The sequence below is a fragment of the Phyllobates terribilis genome, unplaced genomic scaffold, assembly GCF_046119375.1.
Source record: "Phyllobates terribilis strain yellow unplaced genomic scaffold, ASM4611937v1 Scaffold_5__5_contigs__length_657084704, whole genome shotgun sequence".
Taxonomy (NCBI): domain Eukaryota; kingdom Metazoa; phylum Chordata; class Amphibia; order Anura; family Dendrobatidae; genus Phyllobates; species Phyllobates terribilis.
The window spans coordinates 230,677,746-230,690,628 of NW_027362765.1; the positions used below are offsets into that span (position 1 = coordinate 230,677,746).

At 43.7% G+C, this 12,883-nt stretch overlaps 1 long non-coding RNA gene across 1 annotated transcript in view; it reads left to right on the top strand.

The window, feature by feature from the left end:
- The first annotated feature begins 9,116 nt into the window (after positions 1-9,116).
- The window catches only part of LOC141272813 (uncharacterized), a 25,926-nt gene continuing 22,159 nt past the window's right edge, over positions 9,117-12,883 (top strand). The window contains exon 1 of the long non-coding RNA XR_012322031.1: positions 9,117-9,288. This is a non-coding gene — a long non-coding RNA (uncharacterized lncRNA). The remainder of the gene's footprint in view (positions 9,289-12,883) is intronic.

Sequence of the window (12,883 nt, forward strand, 5' to 3'; positions counted from 1 at the left end):
GACCCACTTACATCCGATAGCTCTTTTTCTTTGTGGAAGCTGCGTAAGCTGCTATGCCTGTGTGACGCCCAGCTGCGCTTGGTATCACAGATCCTGGAAGAGTGCATTGATGGATTCCTCCACAAGAGGCCCCCATAACCATTCACACATCTCCACCTTCCACCTCAGACCAGCAGACGGAGCCCGTTAGGGAGATAAATAGGGAAGGTGGAGCCAGGCAGCAGTTAGTCTATTCTGGAGTCGACAGAGAGCCAAACCTGTTGAGAGAGTTCCTGCAGTAAAGAAGCCTGACAGATGTCAGTCTGCAGTGGAGCACAGTCTAGACTCAGTGTAGCTCAGAGCAGTGAGCTTTAGGTGTGCCGGCGCCATAAGATCGGTGAAGCGCGGCAAGCTGCCGTTAGTGTGAGTAGCCTAGTGAGGGCCCGAGTAGGCTGAAGGCGAGTGGAGAGTTAGTACATAGGGGGCAGAGGAGCTTAACTAGCTCTCCCCAAAACATTTACTTTACACCAGGTCCGAAGCTTACCAGGATCTCTATGACCCAGTAAGGCATCCCTGGAGACCTACAAGTCCCAGGATCGCTAAAGTGCTGATACGTAATAGAGCCGGAAGACACATAGGCCTGCAAGCTGAGGAGCGTGTACTCCAAGAAAAGGCCCTACCAGAAGGTCAGCCAGCGCAGGACAGAGACAAAGTTAGGCCTAGCTCCAGGCAGGTCAGAAACTTACTACGCAGAGGCAAGTAACAGGAGGCTCTACACCCGCTCATTGGGGAGGATCCTGACATGCACCCTTCACCCTACAGTGCTCCGGGACGTGCCTGAATTTCCATCAGTAAAAGGTACTGAAGTGACTATCGTGTCTGTCCCTGTTCTTGCTCTGACCCGGCCGGGTCTCGCCTGTCCTGCATTCCCCTTTCCGTACCCTGCCCTGAGGCCTAGCTCTACCTGTGGGGAGCTATACCATCGAGCTGCCTTATCACCGCCCTCAGTGGACTGCCGCAGCGCTGGTGATTCTCACCAGAAGCCACAGGTGGCATCACGAACTTTCATGAAACTAAGAAACCTATTATCCTCCCTTTTAAAGAGTGACCCCAGGGTACGGGCCCGGGAGCCGACCACCGCGACATCCCTAAAGGCAAAGGCCCGGGTACCGAGTCATCCCCATCCCCTGGGCTGGTCACCTGCAGTTGGTGAAGGGACTCCAACTCTTCATTAGCGGCATTTATCCACTTCTGCTTCTCGTGGACAGGCAGTTTTTGCATCTCTTGCCATGACTCTGGCTCTGGCTCAGGAAGTGTTCTGACCATATAAGAAAGGCAAAGGAGATGTACCACAGAATTATCCGCATTAAATCACAAAGCAATAATACTCGGACAAAAGGATAGGAATAAACAGGGCATCGCAGATAAGACATGAAAGATTTGGAGGAAAAATAAAGCGACATCAAAGCCCCAAATATGAAAAGACAAATTTTATTAAATATGCATATACAAAAGAAGTATATAAATTACATAGAGCTTCTGGGCACCAAGTGCCACATGTGCTGGTTAAAAGAAAAGACACCACAAAACCCCCAAGGAAATTTTGTTAATAGTGAAAGGTCCAATATAGAAACACCAGGGCCAGATATAAGAATTCATTTATATCAAAGGGAATAATTCCCGAATGCCAAATCACATTACAAAAGCGATGAAACATAACTGATAAGTTACATATAGGAAACCCCTATGCCACTAGTAAAATTATGCACAGCCATAATTTTACTAGTGGCATAGGGGTTTCCTATATGTAACTTATCAGTTATGTTTCATCCCTTTTGTAATGTGATTTGGCATTCGGGAATTGTTCCCTTTGATATAAATGAATTCTTATATCTGGCCCTGGTGTTCCTATATTGGACCTTTCACTATTAGCAAAATTTCCTTGGGGGTTTTGTGGTGTCTTTTCTTTTAACCAGCACATGTGGCACTTGGTGTCCGGAAGCTCTATGTAATTTATATACTTCTTTTGTATATGCATATTTAATAAAATTTGTCTTTTCATATTTGGGGCTTTGATGTCGCTTTATTTTTCCTCAAAATCTTTCATATAAGAAAGGTGTCTAGCTGGGATACCTTTGTTTGGTCTTTCTGATCTCCTGACTGGAGGTTGACTTGGTTCTTGTGTTTCTTTCTTGCTGGCTTCAGAGCTTATCCAGACTTCAGTGTTTTCTTTTTCAGTGTCTGGGTTTGGTGATTGAGATTCTTGTTCTTGTTTCTTGGCTTGAATGACTGGTGTAACTTCAAGGAATTTGAGCGAAACTGAGTTCTCATCAATCACTACGTCTCTGCTGATTGTTACTGTGTTGGTCTCTGGGTGCAGGATTCTGTATCCTTTTTGAGTTTCGCTATAGCCCACCAGAACTCCTTGCTTTGCATGTAATTCCCTCTTGGAATGTTTTTCTTTGGGAACATACACAAACGTTTTGCTTCCAAATATCCTTAGGTGCTTCAGGTGAGCCTTCTCACAGTTCCATAGCTCATATGGAGTTTTATTTGTGGCTTTACCTGGCAGTCTGTTTTGAAAATAGCAAGCTGTCGTGATGGCTTCTCCCCAATACGTTGTTGGTAGATTCACATCAAACAACATACTTCTTCCACTTTCACAGAGAGTGTGGTTCTTTCTCTCTGCAATGCCATTCTGTTCTGGGTTGTATGGGATGGTTGTCTGTAACACGATTCCATTCTTTTTCAAAATGGTTTGCAACTTACCACTTGTATATTCAGACCCATTATCTGCACGCAGGGCTTTTGGCATTCTTTCAAATTTGTTAAATACTATGGCAAGATATTCTTCAAGTTTCTGTGGAACTTCATCCTTACTGTGAAGCAGGTAGGTGACTGTATATCTGGAGTAGTCATCAATAAATGTGAGAAAATATCTCTTCTTGTTTGGAGTTTGAACACTCATTGGACCGCAAACATCTGTGTGTATCAAATCCAGTGGCTGTGCAGATGTAGTGGTGTTTACTTTAGGAAAAGATTTTCTGGACATTTCCCCTTTAAGACAGCTAGTGCATGTCATCATTTAACTACATTGCTTGATTTCCACACCATTTGCAAGTTGACCTAGCTTCCTTATTGCTTCTGGGTCTCTGTGCCCAAGACGTCTGTGCCATAAATGGATACAGTTCTTATGCAGATCTTGTCTAGCACTGTACACTCTTTCTTTGCATTTTAGCTGATAAAATTCATTTTGGATTTTTCCTTCTGCAAGAGTGTGACCCTTCTTTGATATAATGCAGCTGTTATCTTTAAAAGTAACTACATTCCCTTTTTGCGTAAGCTTCTTTACTGACAGAAGATTACTTTCAAGACTGGGAACATAGAGAACATCCTTTACTGGGATCTTTCTGCTTTGTGCTGAGGAAACTGGACAGTGGAGGTAACCGTCTCCTACTCCTTCTGAAGTCATATATTGACCATTAGCTAAGATGACCTTTTCTGACTTGCTTTCATCAAGGTCAGTGAAGAAATCCTTGTTATTCGTCATATGGCTGCTAGCACCAGAGTCTATACACCACATATGCTTTGCAGATAAGCCTGTACTGGTATTAAATGCAGTTTCAACACATGCAGACTTTTCCTCTACAGCTGTTTTCACCTTTTGATCACTGTTCTGCTTTTTAAGCTGACTCATTCTTGCTTTCCAAATTCTGCAGTTTGCTTTAAGGTGGCCAGGCTTTCTACAGACAAAGCATTCACGAGTTTCCCTTAAGGCCCCGTCACACTAAGCAACGTTACAGCGATCCCGACAATGATACGACCTGTCAGGGATCGTTGCTGCGTTGCTATGTGGTCGCTGGGTAGACGTCAAACAGTCAGAGCTTCCCAACGACGCAGCAACGATGCGGCGACCCGTAACAATCTGTATAACGATGCACGCCTATGTGTTTCTGTGTCTGAGTCGTCAACAAGGTCGTTGGTAAGGTGTCAAACACACCGATGCATGCTACCCAGCGGGGCCTCAATGATCAAAGAAATGTCCAGACCATTCCGACACGACCAGCGATCTCACAGCAGGGGCCTGGTCGCTGCTAAGTGTCAAACATAGCGAGATCGCTACTGAGGTCACTGTTGCGTCACAAAACTTGTGACTCAGCAGAGATCTCGCTAGCGATCTCGCTTAGTGTGATGGGGGCTTTAGATTGCTTTTATTTTTAGGAAAGTTCTGTGTCTATAATGCTGTTTCTTCTCTAGATTCATTACTGCTGCTTACATTGTGTGTTTTTCGCTTGAATTCATCTACAAGCTTGCCTTTGACATATTCTAGTGTGAGCTCATCATCTGGTCGTGCATCTAGTGCAGTGACAAGTGTGTCATAACTTTCTGAAAGACCACTTAATAGTAGTGCAGCAACATGAAAGTCTTTAATTTCTTCTCCAATGCCCCTGAGATGCTCCACAATCTCTAAGGTGTTTTTTATATAGTCCTGCATATTCTGTCCATCACTTAGCTTAGACTGATACAGTTTTCTCATGAGATAAAGCTTATTGCTGAGATTTGATCTTTCATGCACTTTCTGTAATTCATCCCACATCTTTTGTACATATATACACTGCTCAAAAAAATAAAGGGAACACTTAAACAAGAGAATATAACTCCAAGTAAATCAAACTTCTGTGAAATCAAACTGTCCACTTAGGAAGCAACACTGATTGACAATCAATTTCATATGCTGTTGTGCAAATGGAATAGACAATAGATGGAAATTATTGGCAATTATCAAGAACCACTCAATAAAGGAGTCATTCTGCAGGTGGAGACCACAGACCACATCTCAGTACCAATGCTTTCTGGCTGATGTTTTGGTCACTTTTGAATGTTGGTTGTGCTTTCACACTCGTGGTAGCATGAGACGGACTCTACAACCCACAGAAGTTGCTCAGGTAGTGCAGCTCATCCAGGATGGCACATCAATGCGAGCTGTGGCAAGGTTTGCTGTGTCTGTCAGCATAGTGTCCTGAGGCTGGAGGCGCTACCAGGAGACAGGCCAGTACACCAGGAGACGTGGAAGGGGCCGTAGAAGGGCAACAACCCAGCAGTAGGAGCGCTACCTCCGCCTTTGTGCCAGGAGAAACAGGAGTAGCACTGCCACAGCCCTGCAAAATGACCTCCAGCAGGCCACAAATGTGCATGTGTCTGCACAAACGGTACCGACTCCATGAGGGTGGTATGAGGGCCCGACGTCCACAGATGGGGGTTGTGCACACAGCCCAACACCATGCAGGATGCTTGGCATTTGCCACAGAACACCAGGATTGGCAAAGTCGCCACTGGCGCCCTGTGCTCTTCACAGATGAAAGCAGGTTCACACTGAGCACATGTGACAGACGTGACAGAGTCTGGAGACACCGTGGAGAGCGATCTGCTGCCTGCAACATCCTTCAGCATGACCGGTTTGGCAGTGGGTCAGTAATGGTGTGGGGTGGCATTTATTTGGAGGGCCGCACAGCCCTCCATGTGCTCGCCAAAGGTAGCCTGACTGCCATTAGGTACCGAGATGAGATCCTCAGACCCCTTGTGAGACCATATGCTGGTACGGTTGGCCCTTGGTTCCTCCTAATGCAGGACAATGCCAGACCTCATGTGGCTGGAGTGTGTCAGCAGTTCCTGCAAGATGAAGGCATTGAAGCTATGGACTGGCCCACCCGTTCCCCAGACCTGAATCCGATTGAGTACATCTGGGACATCATGTCTCGCTCCATCCACCAATGTCACATTGCACCACAAACTGTCCAGGAGTTGGCGGATGCTTTAGTCCAGGTCTGGGAGGAGATCCCACAGGAGACCATTCGCAACCTCATCAGGAGCATGCCCAGGCATTGTAGGGAGGTCATACAGGTACATGGAGGCCACACACAATACTGAGCCTCATTTTGACTTGTTTTAAGGACATTACATCAAAGTTGGATCAGCCTGTAGTGTGTTTTTCCACTTTAATTTTGGGGGTGACTCCAAATCCAGGCCTCCATTGGTTAATAAATTTGATTTCCATTGATGATTTTTGTGTGATTTTGTTGTCAGCACATTCAACTTTGTACAGAACAAAATATTCAATGAGAATATTTCAGTCATTCAGATCTAGGATATGTTATTTGAGTGTCCCCTTTATTTTTTTGAGCAGTGTATATATATATATATATATATATATATATATATATATATATATATATACAGTACAGACCAAAAGTTTGGAAACACCTTCTCATTTAAAGATTTTTCTGTACTTTCTTGACTATGAAAATTGTACATTCACACTGAAGGCATCAAAACTATGAATTAACACATGTGAAATTATATACTTAACAAAAAAGTGTGAAACACCTGAAAATATGTCTTATATTCTAGGTTATTCAAAGTAGCCACCTTTTGCTTTGATGACTGCTTTGCACACTCTTGGCATTATCTTGATGAGCTTCAGGAGGTAGTCACCGGAAATGGTCTTCCAACAATCTTGAAGGAGTTCCCAGAGATGCTTAGCACTTGTTGGCCCTTTTGCCTTCACTCTGCGGTCCAGCTCACCCCAAACCATCTCGATTGGGTTCAGGTCTGGTGACTGTGGAGGCCAGGTCATCTGGCGTAGAACCCCATTACTCTCCTTCTTGGTCAAATAGCCCTTAAACAGCCTGGAGATGTGTTTGGGGTCATTGTCCTGTTGAAAAATAAATGATGGTCCAACTAAACGCAAACCGGATGGAATAGCATGCCGCTGCAAGATGCTGTGGTAGCCATGCTGGTTCAGTAAGCCTTCAATTTTGAATAAATCCCCAACAGTGTCACCAGCAAAGCACCCCCACACCATCACACCTGCTCCTCCATGCTTCACGGTGGGAACCAGGCATGTAGAGTCCATCCGTTCACCTTTTCTGCGTTGCACAAAGACACGGTGGTTGGAACCAAAGATCTCAAATCTGGACTCATCAGACCAAAGCACTGATTTCCACTGGTCTAATATCCATTCCTTGTGTTCTTTTGCCCAAACAAGGCTCTTCTGCTTGTTGCCTGTCCTTAGCAGTGGTTTCCTAACAGCTATTTTACCATGAAGGCCTGCTGCACAAAGTCTCCTCTTAACAGTTGTTGTAGAGATGTGTCTGCTACTAGAACTCTGTGTGGCATTGACCTGGTCTCTAATCTGATCTGCTGTTAACCTGCGATTTCTGAGGCTGGTGACTTGGATAAACTTATCCTCAGAAGCAGAGGTGACTCTTGGTCTTCCTTTCCTTGGGCGATCCTCATGTGAGCCAGTTTATTTGTAGCGCTTGATGGTTTTTGCAACTGCACTTGGGGACACTTTCAAAGTTTTCCCAATTTTTTGAACTGACTGACCTTCATTTCTTAAAGTAATGATGGCCACTCGTTTTTCTTTACTTAGCTGCTTTTTTCTTGCCATAATACAAATTCTAACAGTCTATTCAGTAGGACTATCAGCTGTGTATCCACCAGACTTTTGCACAACACAACTGATGGTCCCAACCCCATTTATAAGGCAAGAAATCCCACTTATTAAACCTGACAGGGCACACATGTGAAGTGAAAACCATCTCCAGTGCCTACCTCTTGAAGCTCATCAAGAGAATGCCAAGAGTGTGCAAAGCAGTCATCAAAGCAAAAGGTGGCTACTTTGAAGAACCTAGAATATAAGACATATTTTCAGGTGTTTCACACTTTTTTGTTAAGTATATAATTCCACATGTGTTAATTCATAGTTTTGATGCCTTCAGTGTGAATGCACAATTTTCATAGTCATGAAAATACAGAAAAATCTTTAAATGAGAAGGTGTGTCCAAACTTTTGGTCTGTACTGTATATATATATATATATATATATATATATATATATAAATATATATATATACATACAGTATATATATATATATATATATATATATATATACAGTATATATACTGTGTATATATATATATGAACAGTTACATCACTTTAGTTCATTGTGGTAACAATACTATTTTTGTTTTTTTAATAATAAACATTGTGTACAGATTAAAAGGCTTATTCATCAACTTTTTTATCCCAAATATTTTATCGTACCGTTAAACCACTTACGTGGTGCAATCAGGGCTTGATACAAAAAAATCAAGGATAAATTCCCTTAATCACAGAGCATTGAGGAGGCACAGGGGCAATGATTTTATTATTTAATAGAATGGAACTGATGAGAGTAGTTGGTGAATGACCAAAATTCTGTGTGCACAGAAGATCCAATCCAGCAGTTAATGATGCAATCACCCGATAAATGAGCGTTTATCTAATTTATTTGGTGATTGCCTGCACGTTCACACAAGCTGATAATTGACGAACAAGCATTCTACTGAACACTTATTATTGGTTTATTTAAATGTGCCTTAAAGGGGTTGTCCAGTATTCTGATAACCCCTTTTCCATCACCGTAGCTCCGCAAAATAATCCTCTAAAATAATACCAGCTATACTCACCTCGGGTAAGGGCGACATTCCAGTGATGTCAACGCCTGCTGTCTCTGGGCTCTCCTGACATTGCTATGTCAAGTGAGCCCTGCAGCTAATCAGCAGCCACTTCCCTCTCACTTCCGTCGGACGTAGTTAATATCCGAAGGTAATCAGAGAACATCAGCAGGCTCTCTTCTCACTTCTCTCACTGGATCCATCCTACAATGTAGCAAGCAAGCAATCCACCTCATTGATTTATAATCCCACTTGTGGTTTCCATTGTTTACAGCAGTGTATGTTGTAAAATCTAATGGAACTGCTGAGGAAGCCTACAGCAGTAGTGTGATGAGAGCCCAACTTGATGGTGTCACCTGAAAGTTGGCACCAGGTGAAATAGGTGGAAATCACACCTGGGCCCTTCTTTTTGGTAGGGAGCCCAATGGCTACTCAGAGCAATAAAAGGAAACCAGTACTGTGACTGGTTAAGCGGTCGTGGTGCAGAGTTTGCATCAATGCTGAGGAGCATCAATATAAACATAAAATACAAAACTTTTTCTGTGTATATTGTATATTTTTGTGCCCTGTGGCGTCCGGTCACATGTTTCGTCACATGGTCCTGACCTCGTAGGTCACATGACGCTGGCTTCTGTGAGCTTCCTAGTTTCCAAGAGGACGCATGCGTCACTCCATGTCCTGCCTTGTCCCATTGGCTTTTGCCATTTTTTAAACCCCTGCCTTTATGATGATGCCACTTCCTGATGAAGGTATTTACTGAAACGCACGTCGGGGTGGACGTCGCTCATTGTTGGGAGCTTCCAACCACAGTGTATGTACCTTGCAATGCAAAAAGTATATGACTATTTTATGTATGTGCGATTTATCTCTATATTATTTATGTATTTGACAGCTTCATCTCTTAAATATGATACATACATGGACAGCATTGGGCCACAGAGTCATCTGTACTAATAATCCACATTTGCTCTTATTGATATAACAACTACACCTTATATTTCATCCACTTTATATGTATGCGGTGTCTCAACTATTGACTATTTGCTTGCATGGAACTATATGTCTCCCTTTCTACATATAATGACCATATTTGGGTGTGCGCCCTCTCTTTTTGTAGATCCACTACTCACCATTTTGATCCCTAATAAATTGTTCATTCTTTAAACTGGAATGATTTATGGACTATTTGGTTGCTTTTTTCTCATTTTTATAGGCTTTTGTGTGCTTTTTACCAACTCGTCTGTTTGGCATTATTGTCCAATAACATGTATACATAATACATTTATATGTATAGATAAAGATCTATATTCCACATATCTCCTGCCATCTATAGATATACATTTTCTTCCTTTCTACTCCGTATATGTATATTGTATGTTTACGGTAAGGTATATTCTGATAGTAGTTATACAATTATATTCTACTTGTATATTTATCATCCAGTTATATTTACTTATTTTTCATGAATAAAATATATTCCACTATTAAAGTACATTTTATCTAAAAAGTTAAGGGGAAACTGAAGTCTAAATTGACTACTTTTTAATATACAGTTGCATCTGACTAAATTAGAATATCATCAAAAAGTTAATTTATTTCAGTTCTTCAATACAAAAAGTGAAACTCATATATTATATAGAGTCGTTACAGAGTGATCTATTTCAAGTGTTTATTTCTGTTAATGTTGATGATTATGGCTTACAGCCAATGAAAACACAAAAGTCATTATCTCAGTAAATTAGAATACTTTATAACAGCTGCTTGAAAAATATTTTTAAAATCTGAAATGTTGGCCTACTGAAATGTATGTTCAGTAAATGCACTCAATACTTGGTCGGGGCTCCTTTTGCATCAATTACTGCATCAATGCGGCGTGGCATGGAGGTGATCAGCCTGTGGCACTGCTGAGGTGTTATGGAAGCCCAGGTTGCTTTGATAGCAGCCTTCAGCTCGTCTGCATTGTTGGGTCTGGTGTCTCTCATCTTCCTCTTGACAATACCCCATACATTCTCTATGGGGTTAAGGTCAGGCGAGTTTGCTGGCCAATCAAGCACAGTGATACTGTTGTTTTTAAACCAGGTATTGGTACTTTTAGCAGTGTGGACAGGTGCCAAGCCCTGCAGGAGAATGACATTTCCATCTCCAGAAAGCTTGTCGGCAGAGGGAAGCATGAAGTGCTCTAAAATGTCCTGGTAGATGGCTGCGCTGAGTTTGGTCTTGATAAAACACAGATGGACCTACACCAGCAGATGACATGGCTCCCCAAACCATCACTGATTGTGGAAACTTCACACTAGACCTCAAGCAGCTTGGATTGTGGCCTCTCCTCTCTTCCTCCAGACTCTGGGACCTTGATTTCCAAATGAAATATATATAAGTATATAATTCCACATGTGTTAATTCATAGTTTTGATGCCTTCAGTGTGAATGTACAATTTTCATAGTCATGAAAATACAGAAAAATCTTTAAATGAGGTGTGTCCAAACTTTTGGTCTGTATATATTATTAATTTATATTTGGATACCTAATTGGTTCTATGTACAGTGCACTTTATATACATATATGGCTTTCTGATGATGTATATGACGCGCACCCTGGGCAGTGGGGTACTCGGCAGCGGGGCCTATGGATGCTGGTTGGGAATATCATGGTGGCTGGCCCGGTCCGTGACCCAGGGCGGTCAATAAAAAAGGGGGATGATTATTTATATGGGATTTATAGAGTTCGTGACGCCACCTGTGGAATGTGGCCAAAGGGAGCCGCCGCTGCAGAGCAGTCCTCTGAAGTTGATGTTACTGCAGCAGGGATGGTGTGGCTCTCCACAGGAAGAGCTAGCTCCAGGGCAGTGTGGACGATGCAGGTTGCGCTGGGTGTTGTAGTGCAGGGGGAAAGATGGCGCAGCTGAAAGAATAGACGGATGCAGTGCGGTGCAGTCATCCGAGTCTTTACTCACAGTTGTTAAGTTCCATAGGTTGCAGTGCCCAGCTTATAGCCTCCCACGTCGCGCTGCGTTCACCAGAACAGGGGTTCAGCTCTTCCTCAGGTAGATTGGGAGCACCTGACGGAACCCCGCTTTCTGATGTTCCTCTCTAGACCGACTTCACGCTGGGTCTTCTCCCTCCTGCCCTGCGCTTCCCCACTCACAGTCCCGATCTGGTGTTCTGAAGTCCCTCTGTCTTCCTAGAGTTTCCGGACCTGCTTGACCCTCACGGTGACTAGAATGAGGCTTTGGCAACTGAACTATAAAAGCCAGAAGCCTCCGTTTTTTGCAGCCGAGACCTGGAGTAACATGGCTGGTCCAGGGGCCGGTCCCCTTCTTGCGGCCTGATCCCTCTGTCTTCTGACAGATTCGGGGCGTACGTGTGCTGTCCTGCACTCGCCGTACCCCCTGGGATCCCCTTAATAGAACGGAGCCTTTCTCCTCTGCTCCCCTCCTGGGCCTCTATCACTAGGCCCCACTTGTGGAGCAGAGCTCCTAAAGAGGCTCTGCTCCCAGACTGATTGTCCTCACTCACTGAGCTGTCTGTTCGGCCACCCTAAGATGGCTTCCCTTTATATACCTCCTACTATGGTGCGCCCCTAAACTGCTTCCTCCTCCCACACCCACTACTGGTTCCCCCTACCTTTGGTTCCCCCCACTCCAGCCAGGGACAGGGCTCAGCACTGTGCACATGCATCTTGCCCTTCCAGCCGGCCTGGAGCAGTGTAGTGTTGAATGTGGGTGTTGGAGTTCCGGGCAGCTCTCCCTCCTTACCTGAGAGAAGGAGACACCACACCTCTGGGTGAGGTGCAGTACCTCTGTGGCGACTGAACCCTCAGGGGCGCCACACTCCCCCTTGGTAAAACACAGCACGTCCGCGGGCTGGAACTGAGCAAAAACAGGGTTACTAGACATGCAAAAATTTTTAGAATGCATTCGCATATAAGATTATAACAAAACATTTCTTCCCTTTATGGGGGGAACATTACTTTGAACATTACAAGTTATCATTACACTATAAAACACTTCTAATAACATTATGTAACAGGTTACAGCACATTCTGTAACCGGGTGTCCATTTTCTTTTTCAAACAGGTGCAAAAGTAGCAGCATGAGGGACCCGTCCGCAAACCCTCAACGTAGGCCTTGGGCGTGGCTGCAGGGCATAGGTGATCCTGGTGCTGGACCACGTCTTCCGCCACGCCAAACGGGTTTTTGTTCTGAGGTCATGTGTTACCAATATAAAACCAATAGAGAGCACTTTAAGAAGTGCAAAACTATATACACAATCAGTTTTTGGCTGTTCACAGTCCTCAGCCTGAAGTCTGTATACCCTGACGGGTAATTATGCACACAATAAATCAAACATTATTTTGAACTCCTATACCCTTACGGGTGACTATTTACAGTATTCAGTCCCACTTA